The sequence below is a fragment of the Puma concolor genome, chromosome A1 (assembly GCF_028749965.1).
Source record: "Puma concolor isolate L17-30 chromosome A1, mPumCon1.1.hap2, whole genome shotgun sequence".
Classification (NCBI taxonomy): domain Eukaryota; kingdom Metazoa; phylum Chordata; class Mammalia; order Carnivora; family Felidae; genus Puma; species Puma concolor.
Genome location: NC_141667.1, coordinates 33,251,410 through 33,272,691, shown reverse-complemented (window position 1 = coordinate 33,272,691; position 21,282 = coordinate 33,251,410). Strand labels below are relative to the sequence as shown.

Sequence of the window (21,282 nt, the reverse complement as noted above, 5' to 3'; positions counted from 1 at the left end):
GATCAAATTGCCTCTTTAGGACTCAAAAGTCTAGATCCAGTCCAGATGACTGAACTCTGATTTTCTCATTTGCAAGTTGGAATTGAGACTCTTACCTTTAGAAACAGAAATATGTTAGTTTGTGATATTGTAATCATAAAGATAAACAGAGAGATTGAAAGGGTATTCTAATATTCCTTTAAAGAAGATAAAAGTATATCAACCTGATAATAACTTTTAAGGAAATAAACCAAAATTTTGGACCACTCAAAAACGTTTAAAATAGGCTTCAGTCTGCAAAAATCAATTAATCAATATTATTGAATGCTTCTTATGCTATTATAGTAATATTTTTCAAACATTTTTTATTATGGCATACTATAAGAAATATATTAGATATCACAACCAGTATACACATTATAAATATAATTGAAAAAACCCAAAAGTATTATGTAATGGTTCTTACCTTTATTATGTATTGCACCTATCACTCTAGAGTGATATCATAACTCTCAAATGGGTCATTACACAAAATGTAAAAAGTAATGATGCAAACAGTATGAGAGGAATAAAAAAGGTAAAGTTCCTGAGGGAGACAGACTTGTATAGTCTACTTGGGGAGAGAAAACTAACTTACAAACTATTGGACCATATTTTTTCTCTTTATTAAGTTTTTAATTTTAATTCTAGTATAGTTAACGTACAGCATTATATTAGTTTCAGGTGTGCAATAGAGTGATTCAACATTTTTATACATTGCTCAGTGCTCACCATGATAAGTGTACTCTTAATCCCCTTTTCCTATTTCACCCATCCTCCCACCCCCCCTCCAGCCCCCCCCCCCTCTGGTAACCATCAGTTAATTCTCTATAGTTAAGAGTCTGTTTCTTGGTTTGTCTCCTTTTGTTTTTCCTTTGCTTGTTTGTTTTGTTTCTTACATTCCACATATGAGTGAAATCATACGGTATTTGTCTTTCTCTGACTGAACTATTTTGCTTAGTATTATACTCTCCAGCTTCATCTGTCTTGTTGCAAATGGCAAGATTTCATTCTTTTTATGGCTGAATAATATTCCAAGTTGTGTGTGTGTGCGCGTGTGTGTGTGTGTACACACACCACATCTTCTTTATCCATCCATCTATTGATGGACCCATGGACTGCTTCCACAGTTCGGCTACTGCAAATAATGCTGTAATAAACATAGGGGTGCATATATCCTTTCAAATTGGTATTCTTTGGGTAAATACCCAGTAGTGCAATTACTGGATCATACAAAATTAATTTTTTGAAGAACCTCTATATTACTTTCCAGAGTGGCTGCACCAGTTTGCATTCCCATCAACAGTGCACGAGGGTTCCTTTTTCTCCATATCCTTGCTAACACTTGTTTCTTGTGTTTTTTATTTTAGCCATTCTGATGGGTATGAGGTGATACCTCATTTAGTTTTTGTTTGCATTTCTCTGATAATGAGTGATGTTGAGCATCTTCTCATGTGTCTGTTGGCCATCTGTATGTCTTCTTTGGAGAAGTGTCTGCTCATATCTTCTGCCCTATTTAATTGGATTATTTATTTTTTTGGTGTTGAGTTGTATCAGTTCTTTATATATTTTGGATACTAACCCTTTATCAGACAAGTCATTTGCAAGTATCTTCTTCCATTCAGTAGGTTGCCTTTTAGTTTTGTTGTTTCCTTCACTGTGCAGAAGCTTTTTATTTTGATATAGTCCCAAAAGTTTATTGTTGCTTTTATTTCCCTTGCCCCAGGAGACATATCTAGAAAAATGTTGCTATGGCCGATGTCAGAGAAATTACTGCCATTGGAGTATATTTTAAGACAGTGATTAATTGGTTGCTAAATTGCATGATGTAGTTTAAGAATGATAGACGTTCAGCTTTTATTTGTATATTTTTTGTATTGAAATAGACAAATCTAAGATAAAGAAGACCACTTTTAAAAAGTATGTTTGCTTTATACCGTATTTTGTGTTTCCTAGATGCACCTATTTATATATTTTTACATCTCTAAAAGTGGGGTGTATCTTATAATTGATGACATTTTACAATAACTACTTTTGGGCAGTTAATTCAGCAAACAAAAAGTTGATGGTATCTTAGATTTTATGAAATATGGATTTTTCTTTAAGACAATATTTAAAATGTAGAAAATAACAAAAACAGAAAGAGGGAGCAATTACTTATATTTGCACCACACAAAAATAATCATTTAAAAATGTTAGATATTTTCCTCCTTTAGTCTTTTTCATTTCCCCTTATGTATGGTTGTATCACAAATGGCATTCCTAACTACCTTCCTTGTGGAGTTGATGTTAGAAACTATACAAACTGAATGAGAGATTTCATGGTGTTCCTGGTTGTTGATCTTGTTTATGCTGATGTATCCAAAAAGTTCATGTTTGGGTTCTGTAACATCTCTATGCAGTGTGAATCAAAGAATTGGAAATATTTATAGTAATTATTTTAAATCATGTGTCCCTTGGCACCTGGGTGGCTCAGTCGGTTAAGTGTCCAACTTTGGCTCAGGTCATGATGTCACTGTTCGTGGATTCAAGCCCCGTGTTGGGCTCTGTGCTGACAGCTCAGAGCCTGGAGCCTGCTTCAGATTCTGTGTCTTCCTTTCTCTGTGCCCCTTCCCCGCTCATCTTCTGTCTCTCTCTCTCTCTTAAAAATAAATAAACATTAAATCATGTGTTCCAAAGACATTGGATTTCATCACTGAGAAGAACTCTAGTACAGAACTAAACTATATTATTTAGAGGAAATGTTAGAACCAAGCCCTAAAGATAGGAATCGTTAGATACTGAGATATATATAATACTTGGTAATGTGAGTGAACCTTGTTGAGGTGCAGATTAATTTTTTTATAGGCTTAGAAAATGTGCATAAGTGATTCTGTAAGCTTTCCTCAGTAATAAAGGGATTTGTATTGACATAAACTGAACCATTCCCCATGTGCCTACTTTATAAAGTTAGATAAGGGGAGATGGGTTAGCATGTCTGCTTATTGCTTTGTGGTTATAAACTCAAGCTTAGCAGTGGTTGGGGTGAGGAGGTTTTAAGGGAGAAGGTCTAGACCCTAGCCTTGGGACATAGACTATTCTGACACTGAAGTTTTCATGCACCTTGCTTTGTTTTTTTATATTTTATTTATTCTCAAGTTAGATAACATACAGTGTATGCTATGAGGGAGGCAAACCATAAGAGACTCTTAAATACAGAGAACAAACTGAGGGTTGATGAGGGGAATGGGTGATGAGCATTAAGTAGGGCACTTGTTGAGATGAGCACTGTGTGTTATATGTAAGAGATGAATCACTGGTTCCACTCCTAAAGCCAAGATGACAAGATATCATTCTTTTTCATCTCTGAGTAGTATTCCAGTGTGTGTGTGTGTGTGTGTGTGTGTGTGTGTGTGTGTATACTGCATCTTCTTAATCCATTCATCAATTGATGGACATTTGGGCTCTTTCTGTAATTTGACTATGGTTGATAGCGCTGCTGTAAACGTTGCGGTGCGCGTGCCCCTTTGAATCAGCACTCCTGTATCCTTTGGATAAATTACTAGTAGTTTTTTGCTGGGTCATAGGGTAATTCTATTTTTTTTTTTTTTTTTTTTAAATTTTTTTTTTCAACGTTTATTTATTTTTGGGACAGAGAGAGACAGAGCATGAACGGGGGAGGGGCAGAGAGAGAGGGAGACACAGAATCGGAAACAGGCTCCAGGCTCTGAGCCATCAGCCCAGAGCCTGACGTGGGGCTCGAACTCACGGACCGCGAGATCGTGACCTGGCTGAAGTCGGACGCTTAACCGACTGCGCCACCCAGGCGCCCCTCTATTTTTAATTTTTTGAGGAACCTCCACACCATTTTCCAGATCAGCTGCACCAGTTTGCATTCCCACCAACAGATACAACTTGCTTTGTATAATAAACTGTGTTTCACAGATGTCCTTGTGGCTGTGAATGGAGTGAAAGGAAGACCTCCTTGGAATCAGGTGACCTGTCCTAAGAGCCAGGTGGAGGCCAGTGTTCCTGAGGGCAGGGTAGCGGTAGGAGATAGTGGCTTCCACATATGATCCCCTTCTGATGCTGACAGAGGCCAGTATTTTCTGAATATAGAGACACTTACTCCAAGTCTACCAACTTCTGAACTCCATTTCCTGAACCCTGGGTCTTTATGTCTTCCAGTGAGAACTTAGTGTAAGTTTCTTTCTTGAGTGATTACTACATACCAGGGGCTTTTCATAGGTCACCTCATTTAACCCATACAGCTACCACAAGAGGCAAGTCTTTCTCATTTCCATTTCTCAGTCCATCCTAAGGAGGCTGAGGATCTTGCCTAAGGCCACACAGCTAGTCGGTGAAACTTGGGCTCCCTTTACCATCACATGGGGAATTTCTTTCTGTTTGGATTTGAGAAAACAAGCCAGTACTTTTGAACTCGGATATGAGAAAGGAATCTGATATCACCCATGCTTCCATGTAAATTTATATTGTCAGCCTCATTTTCTTTAAAATTTTAAAGAGTTCTAGTCCCTTATGGGTATTCTTATGGTATTAGACCTTGGACAAGTTCCCCTTTTCCCTTTTCTTGTAAGAAAGAAAAAAGTTACCCAAAGAAATTTTAGCAAGTTGCTTTACTTCTCTAAGCCTTAGTTTCTTTATCTGTAAAGTGCAGATAACAACCATACTGATCTCATATGGCTGTGATGGAAGTTGGGTGGAGATAGTGTGTGTAAAGCTGTGAACAAAGTCAGAATTCCAGATTGTTGTTATTATCACTACTGTTTTCAGATAGTTTTTTTTTTTTTTCACATGCAAAGGGAAGTGGGGACAGAAGCCTGTATGTGGAAATATTTTCCCCTTCTTGTACTTAACCTAGATGAACAGAGAACTTAAGGTATGATATTTCTGACCTGAGAAATTCTAACTCCCTTGCTTTCTGTTTTGAGAGTGGGGAAATGAATTTAGAGAAAATTCAGTGGCCATGAAGATGATTGACTGAAGATGCTGTAGGAGATATGTTCATTTTTTTCTCAATCTGGTTTGGTTAAACTGTAAGGAAAACCTTTTTCTGTCATTCAGTGGTAGAATAGAAAATATAACCAGGGTTTTGGGGCACCCAGTTGGCTCAGTCAGTTAAACATTTGACTTCAGCTCAGGTCATGATCTCGCGGTTCGTGGGGTCAAGCCCTGCATTGGGCTCTGTGCTAACAGCTCGGAGCCTGGAACCTGCTTTGGATTCTGTGTCTCCCTCTCTCTCTGCCCCTCCCCTGCTCACGCTCTATCTTTCTGTCTCTCAAAAAAATAAACACTAAAAAAATTAAAAAGAGAAAATATAACCAGGGTTTTCAAATATGAAACATGTTAATATTTCTATGTATCTAATTTAATTTTGTGTGTGTGTGTGTGTGTGTGTGTAGAAGAGGCCTAAATTCCCTCTTGTCCCTCGTTTTTTATTTTGTTTTGTTTTTTCTTGTATTAGGATAAAAAGGAAAGAAAGGCTGTGACAGTTAAATGTCACCGCATAGAATATAACAAGTTTAAACTTTTTTTTGAACGTTTATTCCTTTTTGAGAGACAGAGACAGAGAACAAGCAGGGGTGGGGCAGAGAAAGAGGGAGACACAGAATCTAAAGCAGGCTCCAGGCTCTGAGCTGTCAGCAGCCTGATGCAGGCCTTGAACCCATGAACTGTGAGATCATGACCTGAGCCGAAGTCGACTGCTCAATCGACTGAGCCACCCAGATACCCCATAAAATACAAGTTTAAAGACTAATATTCAAAATATTGACAACTGGTATTTGAATGCTATATACAAAACGTTATGCTTAAGACATGGCATCCTGATGATCAATTTGACACAGGAAATCCTTCATAGTAGTCATGGAGAACTGGTCTGTATGTATAGAAATAGATCTTCCCATTGGTGCACTTGTAATTAAAAGACCTGCATTAATAGCACAACCTCAATTTGGAAGTTTTTAATTCAACAAGAATTTATTGCAGAGCATTGTATTGCTGGGAAAAGAAGATGACTAAAGCCCCAGTCTCTGCAAAGCAGTAATTTAAGGAAGGAAAATGGGAAAGGAAGAACACCATGTGTGTACAACAGACAGGAAGATCTGCCTTGTCTGCTGGGCAAAGAGCTTTTGTATGCTATGGAATGCTGATGGCAGGAGCTCTGCTCTGCCTCTTCTGGGTAGTAATGGGTGTATGACCATTGATACCCTCATGTGAGATGCCTTCTGGCCTGGCCTCCGTTCCAAAAATACTTTCCTTTCAATGAACCGAACTTAGAAGACTTCTCCTCTCTTGGTAGTGTTTTTGTCCGACGGGGGGTTTGGTGGTTTTACTGTAGCAACTTGTTTTATGGTTTGAGTTCCGCCTTTGATTATGTAATCTTTGAACTATTTTATCATCCTCCACTTCCCTTTTTCTTTCACTTTGAAATGCAGAATATGACACAGAGTATATAGTGATGAGAAGTGTAGAGAGTGAAAATGGGAAGAAGTGGAATTTACAGCTACTGTGTAATGTGACAGCCTGTGTCCCCAACAGGGAAGACCTCTGTGTCTCCTCTAGACATCCCTGCCCAAGGAAGGCCTTTATCTTTTTCAGAGCAGCCCTCATAAGCTGGCCTATGGAGAAGCTCCAATCTTACATCTGATGAATTAGAAAGGCCCTTCCACCTTCCAAAAGGGTCCTTCCAGGTAATTCAGGAGATCCAGAGAGTAAGCTTTCTTGCGAGAGGGTAGTAGGTTAGTCCTAAAGATAGCTCATGGAAGTTTCTAGATAATGCTATTTTCTTACTTCCAGAGCAATTCAGACACTGTCACAAGAGCCAAAATGAAGCCAAATGAAACCTCCAATTAGAACCTTGAAGTTTTGATGCCAATTAAAAATAAATGATGCTGTTTATGATAGAGTCATACATGGATCTGAGGGAGGAGGAACAAACCACAGAGAGGGACATTAAAAGCTTGATATTTAAAAATATGAGCAAACTTCATTAATAAATGAATGAATATTTCAGAGAGTATAGTTGCTGAGCTTGAGCCTAAAATGCTAATAGGGAATTCAAGGTTTTCAAGGGAGAAGATCATTAATGTAAAAAGGAGATAGAATGAGAAATGTGTAAAGGTTATGATTTTTGAGTTTACACAGTTAAAGTGTTTTAGGGACAGAAGAAAAATTCAACTGTGTTTCCAGTTGGCGATATATTGCAAATTGTTGTTCAGGTAAATTGACTTTGGTTATACCCAAACACAGAGTTTCTCAAAAGATCTAGTTTCTGGTTTCCCCAAGAAATCACAGAGCGGTTAATGTGCTTAAGTTTATATTGATATTACTGTATGCTAATAGGATGGTTTCCCATTTTCCTTCTTAAGAAAGCTAAGTTTTTCTTTTAGCAATTGAGGGCTTCTACTTACCCTTAAGCAGAGAGATACTACCTAAAATGTCCTCAATTTTACTTTTTTTTTTTTTTTTTAACAAATTTACTGTTTTGAGTGGCTGGTTCTCTTGTAGTTCCCAGTGTAAAGTCATCCAAAGCAGTGTTTTAATGTCAATCACAATCTTTAACACATGAGTGTGAGAAACCCTCCTCAGTTTACTAATTTCTTATTTCTACGGACATATAATCCTGCTGTTCTACATAATACATGGCATCAGGTAGAGTGGAAACATTTCTTTTCAGACAAGCTTTGAAAGGATGAAAGGAAAAATTTTCCTTAAATTGAACAGAGAAACAATAGATGGTGAACAATTTCCCCTAAATTATAAAGCAATTATATTTCCTATTTCAAAACAGACTGCACTGGGGCATGGTTTCTTTCTTATTATATTTCTAATAAAGTCCTATGTGAGAAGAGACAGAGCAATAGAAATTATTTTCCAGAAACACCAGATGTTGACCCACCTGTCTGATTACTGTTAAGAGGTCTAATCTTGTAGTTAGGTAAATACCTTAATTAAATCACATGCCATTTCTGCATCGTTAGAATAAGTCAAAAGCTGAAGCTCTGTTCAGAAATTTGAGCTTGTGTTGGTTTGTATACTGTATACTGTTTGTATACTGCTCATATACATGTAGGCATCCACCAGGAAGAACTACTATGTCATTTTTGTAAAGCCAGATTCCAGCTTTGCTGTTCATCAACACTGAATCCCCGTAGGCCTCCATTCCCTAATTTGGGATAACAATGTCCACTTAATAGGCTGGTTCTAAGTATGAACCAGCCTGATACGTAGGGAACACTCAGTGGATGTTAGCTGTTGTCTATCTCTTCTTTCTTCTGTTATAATATTGAAGCAATCTCCCTTAACCATTATCATCATCTCTATTGACTGAATTGCCTAAGGTAATTATTCATTCATTTATTCAACGTTTCATTCAAAAATACAAATTTGATATTATGTTTATTTTAAAATGAACAAAAACATGATTTCTGCTTCTAAGAAGTTCACAGTCTAACACACCAAATTAATTCCAGAATTTAAAGCTGTCTTTTAACTAAGTTGCAAATATCTGTTTCCCATTTCAAGTACATCATCTTTCCTTACTGAGTTACATGGTCCGTTTACTCAGGGATTCTCAACATTGGTGAACACCAGAACCACGTGGGGAATTCTCTTTTTTTTTTTTTTTTTAAATTTTTTTTTTAACGTTTATTTATTTTTGGGACAGAGAGAGACAGAGTATGAACGGGGGAGGGGCAGAGAGAGAGGGAGACACAGAATCGGAAACAGGCTCCAGGCTCTGAGCCAGCAGCCCAGAGCCTGACGCGGGGCTCGAACTCACGGACCGCGAGATCGTGACCTGGCTGAAGTCGGACGCTTAACCGACTGCGCCACCCAGGCGCCCCAAGGAATTCTCTTAAAAATACTCATGCCTGGGCACTACATGGATCAGTGAAGTTAGAACTCTGGGTGTGGGTGTGTTTAAAAAGTTTGCAGGTGCAATTAAAGACAGAAATCATTGATAGCCCAAGCCAAACTTGACCTCCAGGCCTTATTCTGCATAACACTCTTTTGTTCCCCTTCCATTGAGTGCGCCATTCCTTTCTCTTTTCTCTGTCAGTGTCCCCATGACCTTCAGAATACAACTTCAGTGAGCAATTGCACTTCTAGGAATTTATCCAAAGGATACAAAAATGCTGATTCAAAGGGGACATGTACCCCAATGTTTGACTATCAACAATAGTCAAATTATGGAAAGACACACACACACACACACACACACACACACACACACACACACACACACTGGAATACTACTCAGAGATGAAAAAGAATGAAATCTTGCCATTTGCAACAATGTGGATGAAACTAGAGGGTATTATACTAAGGGAAACAAGTTAGTCAGAGAAAGACAGATACCATATGATTTCACTCATATGTGGTATTTGGGAAACTTGACAAATGAACGTAAGGGAAAGGAAGGAAAAATAAGATAAAAACAGAGAGGGAGGCAAACCATAAGAGACTCTTAAATACAGAGAATAAACTGAGGGTCACTCAAGAGGTGTTGGGTAGAGGGTAGGTTAAATGGGTAATGGGCATTAAGGAGGGCACCTTTGGGATGGGCACTGGGCGTCATATGTAAGAGCCAAGTCACTGGGTTCTACTCCTGAAGCCAAGACTACATTGTATGTTAACTAACTTGAACTAAAAAAAACCCAAAAACCAAAAAACAACTTCAAATACTTTGTACTACAATTTTCACCCTAGATTATGGTCCCTGTTCCTGTGGTGCCCTCTTTACTTCTATGCACTATTTTTCCCTTTTGGATGTATTGACAAATGAAATTTATAAAATTTTTCTTTGACTATTTCTTTTGTGTTTTGTTACCCAGGTCAGCATGGAAGCTTCTTGTGGAAGAGATAGAATGTTCTATTTTTTGGACACTGTTTCACAGTATCTTTACACTGCTTGAGGCTGCTGTGGCACTCAACAAATGGTTTTGGCCAACTGACTCACTTCTGGTAAGCTGACTTCTTCCTCCAGCCTATTTTGGTGTTAGCAGCTGTGGAATCACAACATGAATTATTGGACTTTTAGCCTGATTTTCTAACTCCAAATTTTAATGTCTTTCATCAGTCAGTTCTTTGGAATTTAATCTTCCTTCTTTCCCACCAGTGGAAATAAAGTATTCAAAAATTTCTTATCTTTGGTCAGTTTTTGGGAAGCTACCTGCATTAATTAAGTCCAAATATAATAAAAGCTATAGCATTGAGGGGCGCCTGGGTGGCGCAGTCGGTTAAGCGTCCGACTTCAGCCAGGTCACGATCTCGCGGTCCGTGAGTTCGAGCCCCGCGTCGGGCTCTGGGCTGATGGCTCAGAGCCTGGAGCCTGTTTCCGATTCTGTGTCTCCCTCTCTCTCTGCCCCTCCCCCGTTCATGCTCTGTCTCCCTCTGTCCCAAAAATAAATAAACGTTGAAAAAAAAATTAAAAAAAAAGCTATAGCATTGAACTATGTTCTGCTAAGCGTCTTGAATGCAGGGACGATGTCATATTTATCTTTGTGTCCCAGACACATGGACAAGTGCCTGGCATACATCAGGTTCTCAGTAAAGATTTGTTGAATTAATTGAATTAGTTTTTTGGTCAAATTTAACTTCATTACCAGAGACATTCTGAATTCATTTGTCTTGCAGATTATTTGGAAAATCAGATGCATTTCTAATAGCAATTTTTCTCTGTATTTATCTTCTTATTACTCATAAGTTCTGGGAATCTAACTTTCCTGTTTTATATTACTGTGTCTCCTTTAGCTTTTCAGTTTGCTGACATTCTTTCAGATTTTGTGTTTGTTCATGTTGGTCATTGGTCTGTCTGGCTGTCTGTGGATCTATGAATATGTAATACCATACCTAAACAGGGCTATTCTGAGTTCTTGCATTTAATGCACTTAATTTATTTCTTGAAGCTTATTAGAGAAAACAGGGAAAATATGAAAAAGTAAAATAATATGTCAGTCAGTTATTTCACTCAAAGACCATCATTGAGGATCTTTTTTTTTTTTTTTTTTTTTTTTTTTAAATTTTTTTTTTTCAACGTTTATTTATTTTTGGGACAGAGAGAGACAGAGCATGAACGGGGGAGGGGCAGAGAGAGAGGGAGACAGAATCAGAAACAGGCTCCAGGCTCTGAGCCATCAGCCCAGAGCCTGACGCGGGGCTCGAACTCACGGACCGCGAGATCGTGACCTGGCTGAAGTCGGACGCTTAACCGACTGCGCCACCCAGGCGCCCCAGAGGATCTTTTGATATATTTCTTGTGTCTGTGCCTTTTTAAAGCAGGGTTGTGATCTAAACTCCAACTGTTTACTTGATTTTATATTTTGGTTTATTTCTTAATATTTTAAATTAAGTGATTTTCAAGGGTTTATAAACTTTTTGTTAAGTTCTACTTAATGGATCTATTGTATACTAATACATAGATGTATAATCCTTTAAAAAAATCATTGTCTTGTTGAACTTCTGGATTGTACCGTTTTTTAATTACTGTAAATAATCCTGTGATGACCACCTTCATACATAAAGAATTTTCTCTAAATAGCATTATGTTCTAGAAGCTGGGTCCAAAGATATGAACATTTTCAAGTTCTTGATACAGGTGAATAAATTGCTTCCCAAAAGATTATAATCTCCCACAGCCCTGACTATGTGCATCAATATTTCCCTTTTTAATGAACTCTTGTCAGACTTGAGGACCTATTTTTATTTTTGTTAAAAAAAATTTTTATTAATGTTTCTGAGAGAGAAAGAGAGAGAATGCATAGGAGGGGGAGAGAGAGAGAGAGACACAGACTCTGAAGCAAGCTCCAGGCTCTGAGCTGTCAGCACAGAGCCCGACGTGGGACTCAAACTCACGAACTGTGAGATCGTGACCTGAGCCGAAGTTGAATGCTTAACCTACTGAGCCACCCAAGGCGCACCTTGAGGACTTATTTTTAATATAAAAATGATAATTTTTATTATATTTAAGATCCCCCTACAGAGTCCCACTGTGCACATGTCTTTATGATTTTACTCCATTCACTATGGTATATTGCCTCACCTATGTGTGAATCTTTCCACACCAATACTGTCCTGATGCAGTTGCTGATAGGAAGAAACAGGTTACTTGGGTTGGTTTGAAAGAGCTGCTCTGTGTGTGTGATAGAGGCTGGTTGGAGTGTGCAGCTGTGGATGTCCTAATAGAGATGTGTGCGTGAGCCAGCATGTCATGTGTGATAGTATATGTCTTTGTAGGTTGAGGATATCCCCAAAGAGAAATTGAAGCTTAATTCTTTGGCTGGAATTCTTGATACAGGAGTTTGGGTATTTAAGCTAGAGAAAGCTATGATACAGTCACAGGGCATCTACAGACCTCTAAAAATGGAGTTGAATGTTTTCTAATGATAAAAGGCAATGTGGGCTCTTTGGAAGGCTTCAGTTGACTCCGTCTATATCCTCAGGCCACTTCCATATTTCATTGTAATTTTTTGGGTCCATTATCACACCAAAAGAGATGAAATGTGGTCTTTATTTTGGCAATGGGGTTGCCCATCCCCCCTTATCAGAAAGAAATTTTATTTAGGACCATGTTCAAGTTGGCTGGAGCACTGTGTCTTTTTTTTTAATGTTTATTTTTATTTTTGAAAGAGAGAGCACATGAGCAGGGGAGGGGCAGAGAGAGGGGGAGACAGAGGATCCAAAGCAGGCTCCGCACTATCAGTGCAGAGTCTGATGTAGGGCTCGAACCCACGACCCGTGAGGATCATTATCTGTGCTGAAGTCAAACACTTAACTGAGCCAACCAGGTACCCCTGGAGCACTGGTTTTTAACGTGTCATGAAAGTAGACCAAAGTCTACTAAAGTCTATTTAAATGGTGCTACATGGAGAGAGAGATTTTATAGAAAAATCTGAAATATTCATTTTTCAAGGTACTAATCAAATGTCACATCTTCTCTGAAGTGTTACCTGAATACCCTAACTCGTTTGCTCTCTTATAGCACTGGGACCGTACCTCTTTTGTAGCAGTAACACTGAATTAGAGTTATTTGTTTACATGACTATTCCCCTCTACCCAATTATGGTCTTGTAGAAGGCAAAGATAATGTTTTACATATTGTATCCCTAAAACATTATAGACCCATGTAGTACCTCATAGGGTCTGACATATGGGTCTGACATATGATCATTGGTTAGTGGATGATGGAAACATGGAGATGTAGGAAGAAATGCAAACTATTCTTAAATGGATGTATCCTAAACAGCATGTATCTTAAATTAGCTTCTTTCAGTCAAAACAGACAATATGGAAATGTGCTCTTCAGTTTATAGATGAGGAAGTGGGTCATAGGAGAGGTGAAGTGACTTCCTCAAGTGGCACAGCTGACTGAGACACAAAGCCAGGTTCAACATGCACATGTTCCAGTTCTCAGTTCCATGTTCTTTTCAGTCTATCTCAGTGTAATTCACTTTCAAACAGTGGATGAATAGAAGTTATTTTCTGATTATGTGGAGGAAAACATCCAGCAAAATAAGCTTCCTTCATTATGGTGCAAGTTGATTCCTTCTGGTGTATTTGAGACTAATGCAAATGGAGGAACACTCTTAGTCAACATAAGGTTCATGGTATTTTTGGACTTCATAAAGAAGATTAAAGAACTGAATCTTCTCAGTGGAAGAATTTATAAAAATTGTAGGGGTGCCTCAGTGGCTCAGTTGGTTGAGCGTCTGACTTTGGCTCAGGTCATGATCTCAGGGCTCATGAGTTCGAGCCCTGCATTGGGCTGTCTGCTGACAGCTCAGAGCCTGGAGCCTGCTTCGGATTCTGTGTGTGTGTCTCTCTCTCTCTGGCCCTCCCTGCTCATGCTCTGTCTCTCTCTGTCTCTCAAAAGAAATAAACATTAAAACATTTTTAAAAAATTTTCATGTTTTAGTAGTCACATACTGATGACTTCTAACTAAGCTTTATATTTGAGTAATTGTCATACCTGTATTTATACTTCATAACTTTTTGTGAGTTGAATAGTTGAGTAAACTTACATAATATAAATAAAACTGTGTTTGGCCCCTAGTGCAGCAAGTGCTCAATATTTTTGTTCTTCTTTTGCTTTATTTTTGAGAGAGAGAGAATGAGGAAGAGAGCGTGCATAAGTTGGGGAGGGGCAGAGAGAGGGAGACAGAGGATCTGAAGCAGGCTCTTCGCTGACAGCAGAGAGCCCGATTTGGGGCTCGACCTCACGAACTGTGAGGTCATGAATATAGCCGAAGTTGGACACTTACCCAACTGAGCCACCCAGGTGCCCTTCTTCTTTTTCTTAATATAACGTTTTTTTTTAAACATATTTCCAAGCTTATCTGTAGTTCTTTCTTCTTTTAATTTAATTTAATTTAATTTAATTTAATTTAATTTAATTTGTAAATTTACATCCAAGTTAGTTAGCATATAGTGCAACAATGATTTTAGGAGTAGATTCCTTAATGCCCCTACCCATTTAGCCCATCCCCCCCTTCCATAATCCCTCCAGTAACCCTTTGTTTGTTCTCCATATTTAAGTCTCTTATGTTTTGTCCCCCTCCCTGTTTTTATATTATTTTTGCTTCCCTTCCCTTGTGTTCATTTGTTCTGTATCTTTAATGTAATATTCTTTAACCAGATTTTTTTTTCTGTCCTGAGACATTCAGGAGAAGCTCTGAGAAGCTTTTTTTATGGTAGCTAGAAGAAGCAGTTGACAATTTAAAAGAGGTTATTTTGGGCAAAGGGAGGTTCCAGAAGAGACAGTTGACCTAATATACACCAGTCAGTTCATACTCTTGACAGGTTGCCATGTCAGTCTTTGATAATTAGGATTCTACTGGACCTTAGAGGGGGCCAATCCATGAAGTAAATCATTCTCTTTCTTTCTCTCTTTTCCTTTCAAAAGTGGACACTGGAGGAAGCTGGTGGAGGAGGGTCATATGAGAACCAGGCAGTGTCCTGGTTTTCTAAGAACACAAAGGCATCGGGTAGACACCATGAAAGTAAAAAAAAGACAAAATCAAAACAACAAAAATAAACTTTGTATCTTCTGAAAACTGGAAAGTGACATCTGAGAATGGTAGAGAAGAGGGACAAAGGGACAGAGCATGGGGGTTGTGAGGGAGCACAGGCCCATAAGTAAAGTCAGTGTTCCACATGGGTTTCTGTCTGGTCTTTCTGCCATGCTTTCCAGCCAGGTGGCCTCCATGTCCTTCGATTTCTCCATTAGTGAAAACAAGATGGATGACAAAAGGTTTTTTGCTGGGTCTTTTGGAATAAGATAAGGGAATGTACCATTAGCTAGGATGTCCATTTAATCTAACCATCACCATAGTCTAGCTTACGGTTTTAATTAGCACTATTTTCTTTGATTATATTTAATTACCCTTATAAGCCCTAAGCATTTTGGCAGGGATGCAGTAGAGAAAGTTACTATAAACCAAATTATGAATTTTATTGCTATAATTGCAGTTGAAACCCATGGCATCAATTAAATCCTCATTTCTTATTTACTTGGTTCATGCGATCATCATTCTAGGTATGTATAAAATCTCCATGTGACATAATTATGTAATTCCTTAAGCAAAGGAGCTCCAGCACATTAGTAATACCCTGCTTAGGAGAGGCAGGAGTCTAAAACCTTGCTGGTAATAAAACTGGGAGCGTTGTGAGAGCCTAAACCATGTCTTTTTCTTTCTTTTCACTCCACATCATGTAGCTCAGATCAAGGAACATAGAAGAAGTTTAATAAGTGGTTCCTATGGAGACACTGATGCTTCATCTCCCCAGTTACCTCCATGTTCAATTGCTTATGGTCTGTCACAACTTGACAGGTAGGTTTAAGTCTATGTTCAAGTTTCAAATAGCATTGAAGTCCCAAAATCTTCTGCAGAATCAGAGTTCCAAGATATATTATGTTAACTACTCTTAGTTGCCACAACAAATAAAACCTTGAAATCTCCCGGGCTTACCAAATAAATGCTTAGTTCTTACTTATTTCCTATTTTGCTGGTATGGAATTTGGAACGTGTGGTTTTCTGGGGTGGTTGTGGGTGGGAAAATGGAGACAGTTGAGGTGCATTGGCTCTCGCCTGCCTTGGCCTGGATGTGACATGCATCCGCTCAGAGTCCTTGGGCTAGAATTAGTTACATGATCCCAAATGTACTGTGAAATATAGGGGAGTTCATGGAATATTCATTCGATGAGCACTGTCTATGACACATCAGGATTTCTGTAGAGCCCTGGGGATTCTACCTGTAGCTTTAGATATTGACCTCTGAATGCCAAATAATGTAAACATACAGATGAGTTCACCTGTCAGTTCTATGGGAAATTTTTTTTTTTTTAACTTAAAAAAGTAATTTATTTTTTATCAAAGTATAATTGACATGTAACAGTATATTAGTTTCAGATGTACACATGATTTGATATTTGTATATGTTGTGAAATGACCACCACAGTAAGTCTAATTAGTATCTGTCATCATAGTCATATTTATTTCCAATGAGAACTTTTAAGATTGCTCGATATGCAATACTGTAATTCTTACTGTAGTCACCATGTTGTACATTATATCCCCATGACTTATTTATTTATAACTGGAAGTTTGTACCTTTTGATGCCTTTCACCTGTTTTGTCTACCCACACCCTCAGCCTCTGGCAACCACCAATTTGTTGTCTGTATCTATAAGTTCAATTTTTTTTTTTTTTTTTTTTTAGATTCTACATGTGAGTGAGATCATCTAGTATTTGTCTTTCTCTGTTTGACTAGTTTCACTAACATAATGCCCTCAGTGCCTGTCCCAGTTGTGGTAAATGACAAGATTTCATTCTTTTAGTGGCTGACTAGTCCTCTATCTCGTGTGTGTATGTGTATGTGAGTGTGCATGTATATACATTTTCATCATCCATTCATTCATCAGTGGACACTTAGGCTACTTCCATATCTTGGCTATTGTAAATAATGCTACAATGTAATGAAGCTGTATATCCATTTGAGTTATTGTTTTCATTTTCTTTGAGTAATATGCAGAAGTGTAATTGCTAGATCATGTGGTAGTTCTATTTTTAATTTTTTGAGGAACCTCCATACTGTTTTCCACAGTAGCTGCACCTATTTACATTCCCACCAGTAGTGCACAAGGGTTCTCTGCACATCCTTGACCACGCTTGTTATTTTTGTCTTTTTTTAAATATTTATTTTTGAGAGAGAGAGAGAGAGAGAGAGAGAGTGAGCAAGAGAGAGAGAGAGCATGTGCACCCATGTACATGGGGAAGGAGCCTACTGAGGAAGACAGAAAAATCTAAAGTAGGCTTCGCATGGGCAGTACAAAGCCCAACATGGGGCTTGAACCCTGAACCATGAGATCATGACCTGAGCTGAAGTTGGACACTCAACACACTGAGCCACCCACGTACCCCCTTGTCTTTTTGATGATAGCCATTCTGACTGGTGTGAGGTGATATTCTCATTGTGGTTTTTTGTTTTTGTTTTGAGAGAGAGAGAGAGAGAGAGAGAGAGAGAGAGAGAGAGAGAGAGAGAAAGAAAGTGCCGGCAAGGGAGGGTCAGAGGGGGAGGGAGAGAATCTTTTTTTTTTTTTTTTTTTAGGGAATTTCTTTTTTTTATTTTTAAAATTTATTTATTTATTTTGAGAGAGACAGCTAGCATGAGTGGGGGAGGGACAGAGAGAGAATCCCAAGCAGGCTCTGTGCTGCCTGCTGTGGAGCCCAACTCAGGGCTCAAACCCATGAACCGTGAGATCATGACCTGAGCTGAAATCAAGAGTCAGTCGCTTAACCAACTGAGGCACCCAGGCACCCCTCATTGTGGTTTTGATTTGCATTTTCCTCATGATTAGTGATGTTGAGCATCTTTTCATGCACCTGTTGGCCATTTGTATGTCTTCAATTTTTAAATGGATTTTTTGTTGTTGTTGTTATTGACTTTTTGCTTTTGAGGTCTTTGACCTCTTTGCTTAAATTTATTTCTAGGTATTTTATTCTCGTTGTTGCAGAAATTCTTTTATTAAAATAAGGTAAACATGCAAGATAATTAAAGTCAGGTTATCCTTTTACCATGCCCTGGTTCTGCAAGATGTTTAACTGGACTCTTCCGTGGAAGCCCAACTGAAAAAAATTATACAAGCAAGTTCCATTATAGATTTTCAGTTGCAAATATTCTTTTGTTATATAGTTCTCATCCAACCTGTAGAATATTTTCTTTTTAATTGGTATCTGTATTAGTCTGCTAGGGCTGTCATAACAAAATACTGTAAACCGGGGGCTTAAGTAACAGAGATTTATTATGTCCACAATTTTGGAGGCTGGGAACTCCAAAATCGAGGTGCTGGCCAATTTGGTTCCTATGAAAGCAGACAGCCACCTTCTCACTGTGTCTGCACATGAGAGAGAGAATGAGCTGAACTCTGTTGTTTCTTCTTATAAGGACTCTATTGCTATCAGATCAAGGCTCTACATTTATGATCTCATTTAATCTTCATTACTTCCATAAAGGCCCTTTCTCCAAATATAGTCACATTGAGGGTTAGGCATTCAGCATGTGCATTTTGAGGGGACATAAACATTAAGCCTATAATAGTGTTTAAGGATTTCTTATAAGAGATGAGTTCCTCTTGCCTAAGGGAACAAAAAGAATGCAGGAAACTTTGCCAAAATACCAAGCATCCTCCTTAAACCAAAAGAGAACCAAGGTTTCATATTAAAGATTAATCTGGATTTTTTTGGTTGTTGTTCAGGATATTGAAATAAGCCTTAAGGAAGCTGGTTTAGGTTGTTGTTTTTGCAATTTTTTAAAGCTCATCTGTCAAGAATTTTGTCTCTTTTTTCCTTACTGACCCCAAGAGCTGGTTTCTTGAATGTTGCATGTGGTCACATTTCTGTACAGAATAGTTTGAATTACAGTTGTGTATCTTGCAGCTCTAGGAACCCAAGAAGGGTCCCATGTATTTCTCTAGATTTAGTTTTGAAGTTGTGCTCCTGAGAGACCCATGTTTCCATGTAAATAATTGTTATTTGGGAATCCTTAAAGAAAGTCTTTAAATAATATAAAAAATTAATAGAAAAGTGTTATGTTATTTAACTATTACAACAAATTACAATAAAATAGTAGATGAAACTGGCCACAGTTCTATAGAACAACTCCAGTGTCCATATATAGATGAATGGATAAAGATGTGGCACACACAGACACACACACACACACACACACACACACACACACACACACACACACACAGTGGAATAGTACTCAACCATAAAAAGAATGAAATCTTGCCATTTGCAACAACATGAATGGATGTAGAGGATATAATCGTAAATGAAATAAGTCAGAGAAAGACAAATACCAAATGATTTCATTCATATGTGGAATTTAAGAAACACAACAGGGATGCCTGTGTGGCTCAGTCCGTTAGTCTTCCAACTTTGGCTCTGATCATGATCTCACCACTTGTGGGTTTGAGCCCTGTGTCGGGCTCTGTGCTGACAGCTCAGAGCCTGGAGCCTGCTTCAGATTCTGTGTCACCCTCTCTCCCTGCCCCTCCCCCACTCATGCTCTGTCTCTCTCTGTCTCTCTCTCTCTCAAAAATGAATAAACATTAAAAAAAAGAAAGAAAGAAACAGAACAAAGAAAAAAAAGAGATGTGCAAAAAAAACCCAGACTCTTAAATACAGGGAACTGGTTGTTGCCAGAGGAAATGTGGGTGAGGGGATGAAGAACACATTGTAGAATCATTATATTGGACACCTGAAACTTTTATAACACTGTATGTTAATTATACTTGAATAAAAATATATAAAAATAAATTAAAACTAAGAAAGCAATAAACTGTATATTAATATTTTTAAAAGCCAGTACAGAACCAGGGAAGTATTATTTGATCTTCTGAATAATATTCTGAGGTGGCAAAGGGTTGTTTGACAGCAACCTCATGTGTGTTCATTCTTAACTCAGTCTTAGCCAGTGTGAGGTCAGCTATTGTATAATATAGTTCACTGGGATTTCAACTTTTTCCTTACATCATATACCACATTATCATAATTGATGGAAGCCACCTTTTAAAATACTAAATTATATGGCTGAAGGAACATCTTATCTAAACAAGTGCCTTGTGAGCTGCGTGGCTAATAGATGGGAAGATTTCCATTAATTTCCAGCCTTTGTTCTCACTACTTTCTGCTCTGTCTTCCTCATGTTCAAGAGGCTGTACTCCCCAAAATGAGAGTCAGAACCCCCTGTGCTGTCAGGCAAGAGTCAGAATTGCTTTACCCTAAGACACTTTTGCTTCCGTGGGTTAAAAGATATTTCGTATTATATTAAAGCACCAATTAGTTGATAGTTGTAAAGTTCTTTGAAAAGAAAGAGCACCCATTGTATGAATTTAAGGAGATACTATCTTTTTATTATTTATAAAACACCTTGAAGAGTAATTATCCTTGTTTTTAAAAAAACATTTTGTTTGAACTCAACAGGATGTTGTGATTATTGTCTGAATTAGCAAATCTTCTAAGAGCTATAATTAGACTAGAGAAACCACAGGGGGATGGGACAGATTGGAGGCTTGGCTAAGGACTAGAACTTGAGAAGAGGCCCACACGGAAGGACTGGATTGTGAGTGATTGCAATGGCTTTCTTTCTGCCACTGGCTCTGGATGGCAACAATATGGCAGAGAAAAGGAATTTTTCATCACAAATAGCTAACTCTAAAAATTTGTCATAGCTATAGCATTCTCTTGCCTTCAAGTATTATAAAGCACAGTATATAGAAGGAACATGGGCTTTGGCATCAGACAGTTCTGGTTGGAATCTTGACTTTGTTTCTTTTTTAAAAAATATTAAATATTTAATGGGCACCTGAGTGGCTCAGTTGGTTAAGCATCCGACTTTAGCTCAAGTCATGATCTCACAGCTTGTGAGTTCAAGCTCCTTGTTGGGCTCTGTGCTGACAGCTCAGAGCCTGGAGCCTTCTTCGAATTCTGTGTCTTCTTCTTTCTCTGACTCTTCCTCTGCTCACGCTCTGTCTCTCTCTCCTTCAAAAATAAATAAATATTAAAAAATATTTTAAATATTTAATATATAAATATTAAACAACACACTACTGCACAAGCAGTGGGCCAAATAAAAAATCAAATGGCAAATCAAAATATGTCTCAAAACAAACAGAAAAAAGAAACCACAATATTCCAAAACGTATGGGATGCAGCAAAACCAAATGTTAGAATGAAGTTTATGCTATAAATGCTTGTA

At 38.1% G+C, this 21,282-nt stretch overlaps 1 pseudogene across 1 annotated transcript in view; it reads left to right on the top strand.

The window, feature by feature from the left end:
• The first annotated feature begins 1,918 nt into the window (after window positions 1–1,918).
• Window positions 1,919–21,282, top strand: part of LOC147584086 (52 kDa repressor of the inhibitor of the protein kinase-like) — a 63,905-nt pseudogene continuing 44,541 nt past the window's right edge. The window contains exons 1-3 of the transcript XR_015240908.1: window positions 1,919–1,938; window positions 9,855–9,984; window positions 15,734–15,848. The product of XR_015240908.1 is annotated as a 52 kDa repressor of the inhibitor of the protein kinase-like (transcript). The remainder of the gene's footprint in view (window positions 1,939–9,854; window positions 9,985–15,733; window positions 15,849–21,282) is intronic.